Source organism: Bos grunniens, chromosome 1, assembly GCF_055505025.1.
Source record: "Bos grunniens cultivar Pamir isolate PY7600 chromosome 1, Bosgru_T2T1.0, whole genome shotgun sequence".
NCBI lineage: Eukaryota > Metazoa > Chordata > Mammalia > Artiodactyla > Bovidae > Bos > Bos grunniens.
In genome coordinates this window covers 105539767-105557360 of record NC_141165.1, presented here as the reverse complement: position 1 = coordinate 105557360, position 17594 = coordinate 105539767, and the positions used below count along the sequence as shown (strand labels likewise).

Genomic DNA, 17594 nt, shown 5'->3' with positions numbered 1-17594 from the left:
ATAATTTCCATTGTTTTCAGTCATCCAGACAGAGAAGATCTGGGATTAAAGGCAAAAGAGAGAGAGAGAGAGATACACGGGCAGATTCCTTGCTGTATAGAAGGGATCTATATTCACGAATTCCAACTTCAAGTGGATAATTTGAGGTTTGTATCTTCAACGGTTTAACCACTCCATCCGGTACTAACCAAACGTCCCCAAAGACATTTCACTGAATTACAAACAAAACGCTATCCACCTTACTCACTTTTTCTTCTAATTCTTTGCTTTCGGACTTCTTTTTATTCGTCTCACATTCTGTTAAAAATAACTTGAGGATGGGAACACAGTCTATGCTATCTCCTTCATCAGCACCTAGCCCGGCACCTTATGCAATGAAGCACTTACAAAATGCCTTGGGATAATATTACTCGACACGAAGCCACCGCACGTATGAAACTCCGAGGTTAGCACTTTCTAACAGGCTTTCAGGCAATGCCTGATGTGAAGAAGAATCCCGAAATACTAAATTAAAAGAGGCCTTTACGCTGTTTAAAATACAGTTCTTACCACCACCACGAGAAAATAGTTCCAAACTTTCCACGCATAGTTAATGCTCCTCCGCTCACACGCTCCAGCCGAGGACTCTGCGCCTGCGCTCTAGAGGGTGGTACCTTTGCACCTGGCTGCTGCTGCCGCTGCTGCTGCTAAGTCGCTTCAGTCGTGTCCGACTCTGTGCGATCCCATAGACGGCAGCCCACCAGGCTCCCCCGTCCCTGGGATTCTCCAGGCAAGAAAACTGGAACGGGTTGCCATTTCCTTCTCCAATGCATGAAAGTGAAAAGTGAAATTGAAGTTGTTCAGTCGTGTCCGACTCTTCGCCACCTCATGGACTGTACCTACCAGACTCCTCCATCCATGGGATTTTCCAGGCAAGAGTACTGGAGTGGGTTGCCATTGCCTTCTCCATTGCACCTGGCCTTATCCTCAATTTCTCTTTCCCCGCCACCTGCGGCTTCCTGATCCGCCCTTGCGCAGGGGTCTCAGGTGGCCAAGCTGTCAAGAGACGGGCCCGAGTGGTCTCTTGAAGGGCCCAAGATTGTCCGTAGCCACAGAGGGGAAAAAATGGTGGAAAATTCACCGCTGCCATTTGCAGAAAGAGCGTTCTTTGGTTTTCTCCGTTAAGCTCCCAATTTTGGTGCACACTCTGTCTCAGATGGGCTTTTATTCCTGAATCTTGGCTAAGCGCCTTAGGCTTAATCTATTGGTCTCGAAATTATTCAGCAGTTCCATTATTTGTCTACCTCTTTGTTACCATAGTAATCCATTATATACTCTTATTTGGAATAAACATGACGAGTCAACTCCATTCATGTAATCACAGATAACATTGCTAAAAATCAACAGCAGAAGAAATGCCAAGAGGCCATCCAATATTAGAAGATATAACTATTAGTGAAGTAAACTAAATATTCCTTCTTGTAACCAAAGAACTTTACACCAAAAACTGAATTGTAGGTAGACTAACACCAAGCATTTATTATTTTTGACATAGTAATCCCTTATGATTATACAGTGGAAGTGAGAAATAGATTTAAGGGACTAGATCTGATAGAGTGCCTGATGAACTATGGACTGAGGTTCGTGACATTGTACAGGAGACAGGGATCAAGACCATCCTCATGGAAAAGAAATGCAAAAAAGCAAAATGGCTGTCTGGGGAGGCCTTACAAATAGCTGTGAAAAGAAGAGAAGCGAAAAGCAAAGGAGAAAAGGAAAGATATAAGCATCTGAATGCAGAGTTCCAAAGAATAGCAAGAAGAGATAAGAAAGTCTTCCTCAGCGGTCAATGCAAAGAAATAGAGGAAAACAACAGAATGGGAAAGACTAGAGATCTCTTCAAGAAAATCAGAGATACCAAGGGAACATTTCATGCAAAGATGGGCTTGATAAAGGACAGAAATGGTATGGACCTAACAGAAGCAGAAGATACTAAGAAGAGGTGGCAGGAATACACAGAAGAACTGTACAGAAAAGATCTTCATGACCGAGATAATCACGATGGTGTGATCACTCACCTAGAGCCAGACATTCTGGGATGTGAAGTCAAGTGGGCCTTAGAAAGCATCACTGCAAACAAAGTTAGTGGAGGTGATGGAATTGCAGTTGAGCTATTTCAAATCCTGAAAGATGATGCTGTGAAAGTGCTGCACTCAGTATGCCAGCAAATTTGGAAAACTCAGCAGTGGCCACAGGACTGGAAAAGGTCCGTTTTCATTCCAATCCCAAAGAAAGGCAATGCCAAAGAATGCTTAAACTACCGCACAATTGCACTCATCTCACATGCTAGTAAAGTAATGCTGAAAATTCTCCAAGCCAGGCTTCAGCAATACGTGAACCGTGAACTTCATGATGTTCAAGCTGGTTTTAGGAAAGGCAGAGGAACCAGAGATCAAATTCCCAACATCCGCTAGATCATCAAAAAAGCAAGAGAGTTCCAGAAAAACATCTATTTCTTCTTTATTGACTATGCAAAGCCTTTGACTGTGTGGATCACAATAGACTGTGGAAAATTCTGAAAGAGATGGGAATACAAGAACACCTGACCTGCCTCTTGAGAAACCTATATGCAGGTCAAAAAGCAACAGTTAGAACTGGACATAGAACAACAGACTGGTTCCAAATAGGAAAAGGAGTATGTCAAGGTTGTATATTGTCACCCTGCTTATTTAACTTATATGCAGAGTACGTCATGAGAAACGCTGGACTGGAAGAAACACAAGCTGGAATCAAGATTGCCGGGAGAAATATCAATAACCTCAGATATTTAGATGACACCACCCTTATGGCAGAAAGTGAAGAGGAACTCAAAAGCCTCTTGATGAAAGTGAAAGTGGAGAGTGAAAAAGTTGGCTTAAAGCTCAACATTCAGAAAACGAAGATCATGGCATCTGGGTCTCATCACTTCATGGGAAATAGATGGGGTAACAGTGGAAACAGTGTCAGACTTTATTTTTGGGGGCTCCAAAATCACTGCAGATGGTGACTGCAGCCATGAAATTAAAAGACGCTTACTCCTTGGAAGGAAAGTTATGACCAACCTAGATAGCATATTGAAAAGCAGAGACATTACTTTGTCAACAAAGGCCCGTCTGGTCAAGGTTATGGTTTTTCTTGTGGTCATGTATGGATGTGAGAGTTGGACTGTGAAGAAGGCTGAGTGCTGAAGAATTGATGCTTTTGAACTGTGGTGTTGGAGAAGACTCTTGAGAGTCCCTTGGATTGCAAGGAGATCCAACCAGTCCATTCTAAAGGAGATCAGCCCTGGGATTTCTTTGGAAGGAATGAAGCTGAAGCTGAAACTCCAGTACTTTGGCCACCTCATGCAGAGTTGACTCATTGGAAAAGACTCTGATGCTGGGAGGGATTGGGGGCAGGAGGAGAAGGGGACGACAGAGGATGAGATGGCTGGATGGCATCATTGACTCGATGGACATGAGTCTGAGTGAACTCCAGGAGTTGGTGATGGACAGGGAGGCCTGGCATGCTGCGGTTCATGGGGTTGCAAAGAGTCGGACATGACTGAGCAACTCAACTGAACTGAACTGAATAATAGTGATCATAATTTTGACTATCTCTGGTATTAACAGCTAATATTAAAATATTAAAGGGCTTCCCAGGTGACTCAGTGGTAAAGAAGCCACCTATTAGTGCAGGTGACCCAGGAGACTTGGGTTCCATCCCTGAGTTGGGAAGATCCCCTGGAGGAGGAACTAGCAACCTGCTTCACTCTTCTTGCCTGGGAAATCCCATGGATGGAGGAGCCTGGCAGGCTACAGTCCATGGGGTTGCAAAGAGTTGGAAATGACTAAGTTACTCAATGCATACACACACACACACACACACACACACACACACAGAGTGAAATGTAAAAAGAAAACAATGTTAAGTTGAATTTTTCTTAGATTTAGCATGTGTGTGCCAAGTCACGTCTGACTCTTTGTGATGCTATGGACTGTAGCCCGCCAGGCTCCTCTGTCCATGGGGTCCTCAGGCAAGAGTTCTGGAGTTGATTGCCATGCCCTCCTCCAGGGGATTATCCTGACCCAGGGATGGAACCCGCAACTCTTATTTCTCCTGCATTGGCATGTGGGTTCTTTACCACAAGCGCCACACTTAGATTCAGTTAGAAGCCCCTCTTAGACTAAGTTCCATTAATAGTGTGAAAGTGAAAGTATTAGTCATTGAGTTCTGTCCAACTCTTTGCAATTCCATAGACTATAGCCCACCAAACTTCTCTGTCCGTGGGTATTTCCAGGCAAGAATACTGGAGTGGATTGCCATTTCCTTCTCCAGGGGATCTTCCTGACCCAGGGATCAAACCCACGTTTCCTGCATTGCAGGCAGAGTCTTCACCATCTCAGCCACCAGCAAAGCCCTTATTAATACTGCAAATGTTCTCAAATAGCAGACATTAATAGAATAAACTAATGTTACATTACTCTATATAGATATCTTTATATCAGTAGTTACAGAAACTATGTGTGCAAAACTAAATATACAGTACATGTGTATTAGTTGCTCAGTCATGTCCAACTCTTGGCAACCCCATGGACTGTAGCCCGCCAGGCTCCTCTGACTATGGAATTCTCCAGGCAAGAATACTGGAGTGGGTTGCCCCCTTCTCCAGGGTATCTTCCCGATGCAGGAATTGAACCTGCATCCTCCACATTGTAGGCAGATTCTTTACCATTTGAGCTACCCGGGAAGCCTCATATACTTTATAGTATAACATAGTATATTTGCAGAGAAGATCCATTTCTCAGTAATCCAAAGAAATTCAGAAACCATTTATGCTTACAGTTTTCTTAGATACTGGCATTCAATACAATTTAAGTAGAACAATTTAATAACAGCAGATAATTTGGGTTATGCCATTAAGGTGGCAAAAAGCATGTTTCAATATACTATGAATTTTTTACAATGAAACACTGATAAATTAATTCTTGACCAAAAAGAAAATGTTTCAGCTTCCTTTTGAAACACAAGCATCATCATTCATTGCTCTCTACCTATCTTTGCGTTTCTACCAGGTAGGCTGCATATACCCAGATCTGATAAGAACTTCACAGACAGAAATATTGAAAATTCATATGCAATTTATGAAAATCATTAAAAAGAGATTCAAGTACTGACATGGTGGAATTTTGATGTTTTAGTTTTTCTCATTTAAAAAGTTTCTAGGGTGGCAGCGGTGGCAAAAATAAAAATAAATAAATAAATAAATAAATAAAATAAAAGGTTTCTAAATATACTTTAGCATTTGAATAGAAACAAATATTTCTAATACTTCCTTCCAGGTTTATATAAATTCCTCCTAATTTCACTCTTCTCCTCTGTAGAAATCAAATGTGTATCTAGTTTACATAGGCACAGCATAGTACAAAGGCTCCTAGTAAGTAAGTGCTCATATTTCATTTAGCAGATATTTACTACAAATGTGTGCAAACTTGTATAAAGCACTTGTATAAAGTGCTAGAGTACTAGGGATCGTGTAAAGATACATAAAAAGGATAGTCAGCTTTCCTGATTTGTAATTTTAAGAAATAAAATGAATACAAATAAAATAAAATAGTAAAGAGAAGAAATGAAATAAAAGGATAAAATGAAAAAGGATGGGGAGATTATTTTTCTACCTCTTGGGCTCCTTCTTATATGATTATCATATTGTTGTTCTACATTTTGCTAAATTACTATAAAAAGCTTAAAGGCAGAGTCTATCATATTTTTCACCCTATCTTTAACATCTGCCCTAATGAAGAAGAGGCTTTCCTGGTGGCTCAGGCAGTAAAGAATTCGCCTGCAATGCAGAAGACCTGAGTTCAATCCCCAGGTTGGAAGATCCCCTGGAGGAGGGCATAGCAACCCACTCCAGTATTCTTGCCTGAAGAATCCCTGTGGACAGAGGAGCCTGGCAGGCTACAGCCCATGGGGTCACAGAGTCGGACACGACTGAGCGACTAAGCACAGCACATAATGAAGAATATAAATTTAAGTGAGTAAATAAACATTAAAATGTCACATAAGAGAGAGAAACAAAATGCTATAAGCACTAAAATCAACACTGTGAATGCAACTACCTCAAGTATTAAGGAAATAGCTTATTGTTACCTGAAATAAATAATTTAAATGTTTTCTCAAATTCCACCATTTGTGATTTGAGGTAGGGACTTTAGAAGTTAGAAACAGCATTCTTAGCAATATCTAGAGCCAAATCTAAATCTTTGAGGAGTAGTTCAGGCTGGATTTCTAGGTTTATCCTAACAGGATGTAATTTTGTATATAAATATGCATGTGATTTTCTAAATATTAAAAGATACTTCTCTAGTCATGTTCCTCATGGAGAAAGAGTCTGAGCAAAAATCAAATGCTGAAACAAGGCCCCTACTTTTTAAATTGCTTTTACTGAATGTGAGGGGATCCTGGCAGCACCTTATTACCTAATCCCATGGAAGAGCTGGAATACAGATTATTCTAGCAGCCCACAGTTGCTACAGTTCTGAAACAAATAACATGATCTCCCATGCTCAAACACACACATCTGCACATGGACCGACTTCCATCCAGGAGATAGACCTGACCCCTTTAGAAATGACAGAGTAAATCAGGAAATCAGCTCCAAGGATTCTGTCCTTCTGCTCTGCTTCAGGGACCCAAATTCATACCCTAATGGTTTTAAGTTTCCATGACCAAACCCAAGAACAAGGGGCAGAAGACCTGAAGGCTCACAAATAGCCCATCCATGCTCTTCTGTGGAGACAAAACAGTTTTATCCAACATCCTTGGAAAAATGTGAATGATCTGTTCAGGACTGAACTGCTTCACCCCTGTTGTATGTAAATTATTCATGACCCTCTCCTTTGGCACATTTTGCACTCCATTTTCTCTGCTCACTTCATCAGCTTTTTTCCAAGCTATCTCAATTGCCTTGTGCTCTGCTCTCTTCAGAAACTTAAAGAGGAAACTGCATGATTCATTCAATTAACTGAATCATACATTTCTTTTCGATATATTGGGAAGTAGGGAAGGTGCTTTGGGATTTCTTTAATAGCTTTTTAGAAAACAACTCCTTAAATTATTCTATTTGAAATGTTTGAAATGCTTTGTCTAACTTTCTCTGATAGCATGATATTGCACTAAAACCCTGGAGTGTTAGGAAAACCTATTTCTGTTGTCAGTACTTCACTGTGAACAGCAGGGGGCAATAGCATATCAAAAATTGTGAAATTGTCTCAGGCTCTGAGAAACACTGTTGAATTGCTGCACTGGGTCTGTGTTTCCCAGCCCGATGATCTCAGCTCTTAGATGAAGTCTTTTGTTTTGTGTCCTATTTTACAATGCACTGTTCAGTTTTCTGTGAGTTGTGACTTATTCAGACAGCATTTCACTGCCAGTTTAGCTTAAGAAAAAAAAAGGTGAGAAAAAAAAAAGAGGAAGAAGAAAATTAAAGTGCAGCTAAATGAAATACAAAAAGACAAGTAATCCTGCCTGTATTTAAAGTTTGTCCCTTCTCTGTTCCCATCCATTGCAATCTTGAAAATAGTTTTTCTGGATTACAGACTTAATATACCCTTAAGCCTTCCCACATAGATGCACGCATTTCATTTTACCTTCTCTGTCATGCAGTTAACAGATATCTGTATAAAAGGAAAAACTGTTTTAAGCTGAATACTTTTTAAAATAATTCAAAAAAACTTCTATGTTGTGTGCTAGCCTTTGGTCAAGCATCTCTGATTAGAATTTTTATATTTTTCTGCCTTTTAAACATTTATTAGTCAAGATACATTTCACTGTTATGTTTCAATAAAGTTATTCCCCTGTGAATTCACACCTTCAGCTAAATGGCAAAAAAAGCTGAAGTTGTGAAGCTACAGCTGATGAATTTGGGGGTAGAATATAATGTAGAAACTAAAACATCAAAGATTTGAGAATATATTCAAGGATCATTTCCACTGCATTGGAAGGTGTTTCATAATCCAACCTTCAAAATCAGCAGAAATTAAACTATTTCACGCATAATTTGAGTTCTGCCTTAAAACATAAAACCGCTAAGACTGGCTTCTCCCACTTAGGCTGAAATTCCCAGAGTTATTAATTTATTACTGTGGGATGGCAGAAGTAATATTATTTCAACATCTGGCAACAAAATTACTGTTTAAGGGATATTCCTTCCCTCCTTGAGACTGAGGGCCCTATCTGATACTCTGATACTCTTCTGGCCTGTCTCCTAGTATTCAGCTGCACACAGCACTCCAGTCACACCAGCCTCGTTGCTGGTCTTTGAAAACACACCCAGTAATCATGTGTCTCTAGGCCTTGCTGTTCTCTCAGTCAGGATAAATCTTACTCCACTTATCTAAATGACTCATTCCTTCACCTACTTCAAGAGTATGTCCAGGGACTTCCCTGGTGGCCCAGTGGCTAACACTCTGCTCCCAATGTAGAGGCCCTGGGTTCAATCCCTGACCAGGGAACTAGATCTCATATGCCTCAACTAAGAGTCTGCATGCCACAACTGAGACCCAGAGTAGCCAAATAAATAATTTTTTTTTTAAGAGTGTGTCCAAAAGTCAGTTTCTCCATGAGGCTTTCCCTGACCACCTACTTAAAATAGAAAATTTCCCCCAGCATTTCCTATACTCCTTGTCCTCCTTTATCTTCCTCATTAGTACTTATCACCAAATATGTCACATATTGCATGTAAATATAATAAAGATGAGTTATCTGAGACCAAACATATCAACTAATAGGGACTTAACCCCTCCATAAACGAGGACAAACAAAGCAGTTGATTGTAAAGCAAAATCCAACTTTTTGCTGCACATAAAAGACAAACACATACCAAAAACAAAATAATTCATAAATGTTAATAATGAAAGGAGGCAAAACGGTATACCAAGAAAATACAAAGAAAGAACTAATACTTTGAAATCCAATTAAACAGAATTTAGACCAAAGCCTATTACCAGGTCAAAGAGCACTTTACAACTTTAAAGGCTACAATCACAGTGAAAATAAAATATTTATGAAAGATATGCAGCAAATAACACAGTAGCTTCTTTCACTTAGCAGAAACTACAAGAGAGTCAAAGAGACTAGAAATACTTAATAATAGTAGACTTTAGTATACTTCTTTTGGTCCGAGACCAAAAATGGTACCAAAAACACTTATAATAGTTGAGTCTATAGTTACATACAGAGACATCTATACCTCAATAAATTACAGTAAGAAAAATACAAATAATATTCTCCATCAATGACACGATAAAAGTATGAATCCATAACAAGCAAAGCACAAGAAAATCTTCCCACCTTGAAATTTTAAGCTTTCTATTAAACTTAGCTTGGCTCAAGGAAAAACAACAACTGATAATGAAATTTTTTAGAAAAAAAATAATGAAAACATGATATCAGGGTTTACAAGATATTGCTAAAAAGTGTCCAGAAAAAGATTCATGAATTTAAAAATTTATATCAATAAAAATGAGAGAAGATGAGTTGGATATTATACTCAAAAAGTTATAAATATTTAAGGCTTGCTTTTTTTTTTACATTTTGGACTTAATTTTCTTTTTAATTAAGCAATCTATACTTGAAAACAACCTGGAGCAAATCTAGCTGTATCAAACTGCATTTAGCACTTTTATAATTCATTATCACATTGGTACTGTTATTTTGAAACTACTATATATGTTAAGGGAAAAAGTAAATACGCAATTATTTAACATTCGGAATCATGCTTTTCAGCAGAAAAGAGATGCAACATGAAATCAAATAAGTAGAAAATTATGTAATCTTTCATTAAAATTGGAACATCACAAATTTATGATTTATTTTTCTTTGAAAAACCACATAATTCCTACATTTTGTATTTATAACTCTGAGAAGTAACAATAAGCCTTTCAGTCATGAAGATCCTATATGCACAGAGTGTGGTCACCAAATACCATTTTCAGTGAATGCAATGAAGACTCTTTTGAGAAATGTCTCGTTCTAGGTGTGGAACAGTAAATGAGACTGTTCCAATATGAGACTGGGACTCAGGGTCTTCATATATTTAAGCAATAAGCAATTATAGAGGAAAATAGAGGAGATGACTCTATTTACATTACCAATAAACCAAAAAATTATCCTAGGAGTAAATGTCATAAGAACTGTGCAAAATCTATATGAGAAAAACTTTGAAGCTTTTCTGAAAGATAGAAAACTGTGACTCGAATAAAAGGAAAAATAAACCTTGCTCCTCAATTGAATAATAAAAAATTATAAATTAATGCCACTTTTCAAAGTATGTTTCAAAGTATGTTTAGGTTAATGAGGCAGTACAGAGGAAGGCAATCCTGTGAACTCCTAGTTCCTGTAGTGTACATGGAAGAAATAAATAAGCAACATTATTTCCCCCAAAACCGGGAAATCAAAATAAGAAAACAGCAATAAGCTATTTTGTCAATAACTAGCTCTACCAGATATTGAAATATACAGTTTCTATAGTTTGAAGAGTATATTATTAGCACTTGAGTAGACAATCAGATCAATGGAAAAAATAGAAAATATAAATGTAGAGCCAAGAATGATGTGAAAATTTATGTATGTGATAAAAGTGATATCTCAAATCACTGGGAGATAAGTGGACTTTTGAAAATTAAACGCTGTTAGAACAGCTAAGTAGGTCTTTGAACTAGGAAAAAAGTGGATATAACATTACCCAAGTGGAGTTTCAGCCAATAAAAGCCAAAAAATTTAACATGAATCTTACAGTGAAGACCAATTTGATTATCCAAATAGACATTCTGGAAAAGCACTGGTCTGAACTTGCCAAAAAAGCCAATGCCAGAAAAAAACAATAAACAAAAAAGGCTGAGGAAGTAGTCTAAATTGAAGGAAGCTAGAGACTTGGTAACTAAAATCAATACGTGATCCTTGTTAAATCATGAATTTATATTTTACAAACAAGTACAGGGGAAGCAAGGATTGAAGGTGGGGGGGACAATCAAGGAAATTCTAATATGGATTATATATTAAATTACAGAAATGTACCAATGTTTAGTGCATTCCGACTCCCTATGTTGGAAAAATCTAGTGATATATATCCTAATGACATACCACTGTGATACTATTGGACAGTAGTCCTCAATCGGGGGGATTTTGCCCTCCCCTCCCCTGTCACACAATGTCTGAAAACATTTTTGATGGTCACAAGTTGGGGAGGGCAGGGGAGGGGAGGGTTGCTACTGGTGTCTAGCAGCCTCTAAAGCCAGGAGTGCTACTAAACATTGCACAATGCACAAGACGGCGACCCCACTCCCCTCACAACAAAGAAACATCATGCTAAAAATCAACAGCGCCACAGTTGACAAACCCTGATGTAGGAGAATCCCTTATTCTTAAGGGATAGTACTGAGATATTGGGCTTCCCTGGTAGCTCAGCCGGGAAAGAATCTGGTTGCAATGCAGGAAACCTAGGTTTGATCCTTGGGTCCAGAAGATCCTCTGGAGAAGGGAAGGGCTACCCACTCTAGTATTCTTGCCGGGAGAATTCCATGGACAGAGGAGCTTGGCGGGCTACAGTCTACTGGCTTGCAAACAATTTGTCACGTCTGAGCGACTACGCAACTAAGACACACACACACACCCGAGATATTAGGCTGAATGAAATGAAACTGTCTTCTGTTCAGTTCAAATATCCGTAATATTGAAGGGTGAAGGGATATAGTATTCACAACTGTCAAACTGTGCAGCAAAAAAACACCGTACACTTTGTTCCGCCCTGCTTCCTCCCCCATGGGCTACCGAAGCAGGGTCGCACTCCTCCAGGGCATGCTGACCCGCCGAGCCTGCGCGATGGGAGGATCCTGCGAGCAGCCACTGCGCAGGCGCCGGGTGGCAGCCGCACCCACGCGGCGCTTGTCCAAAAGTTACGGATGTGCACCGGGACCTCGCAGTCCGCGCGGCTGCCTACTGCAGAGGAGAGAAGAGAGAACGCCTCAGGGCGCGCCGTTGGCTTCTGCGTGAGTGACAACGCTGCTTTCCCAGTTCGACCCCGTCTCCTCTGCGCTCCGCGGAGGGCTGCAGTGAGCATCGTTTATCCTTTGGAGCATTTATCCTTCGCCAGGAAGAGCCAGTTGTGTTTGGTCCCTCGTGCCTGGCCATTCCCAGGCTGGATTCTTCGGAGGTGGGCTTTTACACTTTCCTTAGTGGATTCTGACTTCCTGTGTCTGACGAGCCTGGGCAGTACTACATCTCCTGACCAGGGACCGAAAGTGCCCTGGTAGGCTCATTCCACACCCAGCTTCTCGTCAGGAAGAGCTTACCCAGGTAACATTTTTAAATACCTTAAAGTTTTCAGCCTAGAGTTTCCTAAGGAGTCGGCAGACTTTTTCTGTAAAAAAGCCAGAGAGCAGACGTTTTAGGATTTGCAGGCCAGGAACAGTCGTTTTTGTCGCTTTTCTTTTCTTTTAACAGTCTCATAAAAATGTAAATAAATAAAACGCTCTTAGCTTCGGACTTCACAGAAACATGAGGATTACAGTGTTTAGGCTACAGTCTTTCAATTTACCCAGCACGGAGGCTAGAGCTTTAGCCCCTAGTTCAACCACGGTTTTGCAATAGGCTCAGAGGACTACGACCCACCCCCGAGTGTACTGGGCCCCGCCTACCGAGGCTGAGCTTGCCATCTTTGGGGTCCCTACACCTGCACTTCTGCTTTTCCTTCATGAGTGTGGCCAGTGGTGAGTTCCTGGCAATCAGCAGAGCTGCTAGGAAATCCCCAGATCCACAGCCACACCATCCTTCACTCTAAAAGGGCAGTCTCTTCCTATCTAGGAGCAAAAACCAGTCCTTACACTGAAACTAGGTGAGGATAAACAATACAAGAAGATCTCACAATGCAGTATCAACTGTATTTGTCATTGTATAGAATTTTTTCTATTGATAAATGTAATATATTTATGCCCACTATGGTAATTTGGGAAATGCTGAAAAGTAGATAGAAGAAAATAAAAATTTAGCATACTCCCAAGCCACAAAAATGAACTATCAAAATTTGTTTAGTTGGTCTTTTAAGTGTATATGAATAGGATAACTTACTGAACTGGATTTCTAAGAAATGTTTCTTAATCAACTTTTGTTGAAGTGCAAAATCCAGCAAAGTGGTCAAATTGTAAATGAACAGTTCAATAAACTTTCGAAGGCTAACACAAACACATCCTTACATCCACCACCCAGATCAAGAGATAGGGCATACCTAGCTCCTCCAGCCCCATATTCAGTCAAGGGCAGCTTCTTCCCAAGTATAACCATTGTCTTATCCTCAAATTCATAGATTAGTTTAATTTATTTAAATTCACGTGAACTAAATTAATCAGTAAATTTTCTTTAATTTCATGTGAAATGAATTAATCAGTAAATATCCTCCTCTTGTAATATTTCTTTCTCTCCATATTACATTTGAGACTCATTCAATGTTGCATGTAATGTCTATGAATTTTGTCTTATGCTGTACAGCATTTAATTGTGTGAATATACTGCAATTTATCGTTAATACTATTGTTTTTTAAATTTAAGCTATATTGAGATATAGTTCCCATACCCTGCAATTTTCATCCATTTAAAACGTACAATTTAATATTTTTGTAGTATATTTACAGATAAGTGCAACCACTGGCAGGCACAGTCAATTTCAGAACATTTCATCACCTCAGAACAGCTCCATACTCTTTAGCTATCATTCCCCTACCCTACATCCTCTCCAGCCCGAAGCAACTACTTTTTGCCTCTATAGATATGCCTATTCTAGACAGTTCATAAAACTGGTCCCTTATACTGATACTAAATATTGTGATTGGTTCCTGATACTGATAGTGAATATTCATGTTATTTCCAGGTTTGGAGCTAGAAATACAAATAATACTTCTGTGAACATCATTATACTTAATCAGCATATTATATGTATCTAAAGCTATATATGTATCGAATAGATACATATTTCTATGGGATATATATCTAAAAGTAGAATAGCTCCAACATAGGGTATATACATGGTTAGCTATAGTTGATGGTGCCAAACAATTTTCAAATTTACACTCCCACCAGCAGCAGATGAGACTTTTCACTGCTCCACACCCTCACCAACATTTGGTGATTGTGTGGTTTCAATTTACACTCCTCGGATGACTAATGGGAAAAGAGTGTCTTTGCATGTAATTATTAGTCATCTGAAGATCCTCTTTAGTAAAATGCCTTAAAGGTCTTCATTTCATTTTTGGAGGGGTTGTCTTTTTCTGTTTGATTTATATATTCTAGATGTGAGTCCATTTTCATTTATGAGTACTGCAATCAAACAGATACTTTTTCTTATCTGACTTGCATTTTAACCATCTTGTTAAATTTTAATGACTGTAAATTTTAAACTTTTACTGAAGTCAGTCTTCTTCTATGGTTAGTACCTTTGCTATCCTAAGAAACCATCGCCTACAAGAACCTTCTACTATTTTACCATATAAAAACATGTTTTTCTTTGCATCTTTAAATCCACTAACCACGAATCGATTTTGGAGTATGGCGGGCAGTAAGTGTTAATGTTTTTTTTTTTTTTCATGTAGCTGTCCAGCTGATCCAGATGCTTTTCTTGAGACTTCTTTTCTCATTGCCCTGCAGTGTTACCTTTGTCATGAATCAATAGAAACATAAATCAGTACAGATATTGGAATTAATAGCCAAGGTCTTTAACCATGACAAATATATTAAGGAATCTTACAAAAATAAGATGTAATATATGAAGAAGTAGACAATTTCAAGAGAGAAACAGATCTTTTTTTGTGAGATGGAAGTCCTACAACTGAAAAATACAATATCTTGGACACAATCATGAAAGCATCATTAAACTTGAAGTCAGGTTGCTAGAAATCACCCAAATATAAGTGCACTGAGACAAAAATATTGTAAATAAACAAAGCAGCAGTGACTGATAAGAATAGTATCAAGTGGCCTAAAATATATGAAATTTAACTCCTAAAAAAGCAAAAGGAGAGAACCTGGAACAGAATTATGTTTGAAAAATATTGGCAGAAGCTTCCCAAAATTGATCAACTCTGTATTACCCAGGATATTTGCTTGTTTCCAAGGAAGAGAGTGGATCCCGATACCCTCGCTTGCCAAGAATGGAATTTGGAAGTGAGCATAAATAAACTTCTACATCTACATGAATGAGCAGTAGAACATTTTAAAGGCACACAAAATTGGGGAAAATACCTTGTTTGGTGGAACTGTCCCACACATTACTATACTTTTAACATAAATTTTGCTTACCCACTAAAGCCCAGAGTACCACCCAATCATAGTAATACCAAAATGTCCTCCCAGGTTTTCAGAATATCCCCCAGTGCATTGTATGGCCCTACATCCATCAAGAGCCCCTCTCTCATGTGATCTGCCACTGCTGTCTTTCCTACCTCATCTTCTAATCTTCACCTCTCTCAAACCACTCTGGCATCTTTCCATCTGAGGGCTTTGGGGATGCCTTTTCTTGCTTCCTGAATGGTCCCCTTCCAAACATCCATATGACTGACGCTTTTCTCCTCCTCAGGTCTTTGTTCAAACATCATTTTCTCAGTAAGACCTAGAAATTAAACAAAACAAAACAGAAAACTTGCATGTTCATTCCCACATCCCCAGTTTATTTTTATCTGTAGCCTTTATTTGAAGTGCTATATATTTTAATTATTTAATTTCCTTACTGTCTCACCTTCCCCACTCATAAAATATAAGTTTCAGTGAGGAGGGAGAGGAATTTACCAATTTTGTTCTCTGTAGTGTCTTCAGTACCTTAAATGAGTAAAAAATTTTGACAATAACATTCTTCTCAGAGATGGCATGTGGGCAACCTTAGTGTATTCCTAATAACCCCTAAATCTTTCAAGATATTCTTTCAGTGTTTCATGAATAAGAAAGTTCTGACAGTACTCCAGTAATTTTTACATTTTTAAAGTATGTTTGAGTGTCTTAGAAAAAAGGATTACAGTGCTAACAGCTCCAGCTTTTTACCAAAGAGAATAAGAAATGTGATATGGTTGTTTCCAAAGCAACAAAAAGCTTTACCTCATTAAGTAGACTGAGGGCTTCTCCTTATTAGATTGAAAAATCCAATCAAATAGCTGAGGGCTGCCTCACAAAGAAAAAATACTTAGAGCTGTCATCACAAAGAAATTTGCCTATTCAATTATAAGCTAATTTGTACCAACTTTTTTTTTCTTCAGGCATCAGGATCAATGATGAACTTTCAAAAAGGAAAAAGATGGAAAATCATCGAAATTATCATAATCTGTGCTCCCAACTAAATAAGTGTTTCTTTGTAGCATGTGTAGAGTCAAGGGAAATTATATTCCTGTGTTATTTAGTCTACCAACAACCTATCTGCATACTGTCTTCATCTAGACTACTCTTAAAAGCAGAGCCTGAGACAAAGGTAGAGACATATTCTATTTGGAAATGTGGTCCCAGGGAACAAGGATGAGACAGGGGAGAAAACAGGTGGAAAAGGAAAGAATGTCCAGGCAAAAAAGGTAGTGTTAGTACCCACTAGTGTTCTTGGCTACTTAGTGCAGAACCCTCCCAGTACCCTAATTAAACTGTGTCTCAGAATTGTCTGCCTGAGGGATGAAAAGAAGAAGCATTTATCTGTCAGCTGATCTCACCTGTGTGCTGAGGGCTGCTCCCATGGGGCAGCAACACCCCCATGTGGAGAGCCTCACTGGGCTACAGCATCACACGTGCTGCAGCAGAGAAGCTTCAGGACAAGAAGCTAGATTCTTGATACACGCCTGAGATGAGGCACTGTCAGCACAGAGCAGGGTGAAACCTGCCCAGAGCTGTTCACCAAAGCCACAGCTGGAATTGGAGGTGGAAGACATGGGAGGCAGTGCACAGGAGGCATTTCTGAAGCCTAGAGAATGTGCCATTAGCCTTGTCTAAATCTATATTCTCTCTCCTTTTTATCATTGCAATTTCATTGTCCAGAACAGAGCTTGGCAGAGGGCTAAATAGGAAGGCTAAATGTATTTCCTAGAAGCTGTATGTTAATAACAGTTTTAACCTTGAGTAATGCTCATAAGAAATAGAAAGTGACATTAGAACTTGAAAAAACTTAAGTTACTCTATTGGATAGCAGGATTAGATATCCTCTAAATTCATGTAATCTGAGAAGTAATCATAAATTGGAGAAATAAAATCAACCATTTCTTATATTTCTATGAGCTTTATAAATGTCATTAGTTTTTCCTAAGATATTGTCTTCTATTGTTACATAGCACTAGCGATATAGAAATTACAACCAATGAAGGGAACACTGGTAGGAACACAGGAATGAAAAATGTTGGAATAATTTCCATCACATAAAGGGTTGGTATTAATATAGGTTGGAATCGGGGCAGGGGATGGGGGATAACTGCACATTTTGATTTGGGGTTCCTCTTTGAAGTTCCATTTTACCAGAAATAATTTTCTTTCTGCCTACATCCATGTGATAGCATAATCATCCTCTTATCTGGTCTGGAATCACC

At 39.0% G+C, this 17594-nt stretch overlaps 2 pseudogenes; both read left to right on the top strand.

The window, feature by feature from the left end:
* Nucleotides 1-1104: 1104 nt before the first annotated feature.
* Nucleotides 1105-1490, top strand: LOC147380057 (phosphatidylinositol N-acetylglucosaminyltransferase subunit P pseudogene; annotated as a pseudogene).
* A 10363-nt stretch (nt 1491-11853) lies between these two features.
* Nucleotides 11854-17244, top strand: LOC147380056 (uncharacterized; annotated as a pseudogene).
* Nucleotides 17245-17594: the final 350 nt, after the last annotated feature.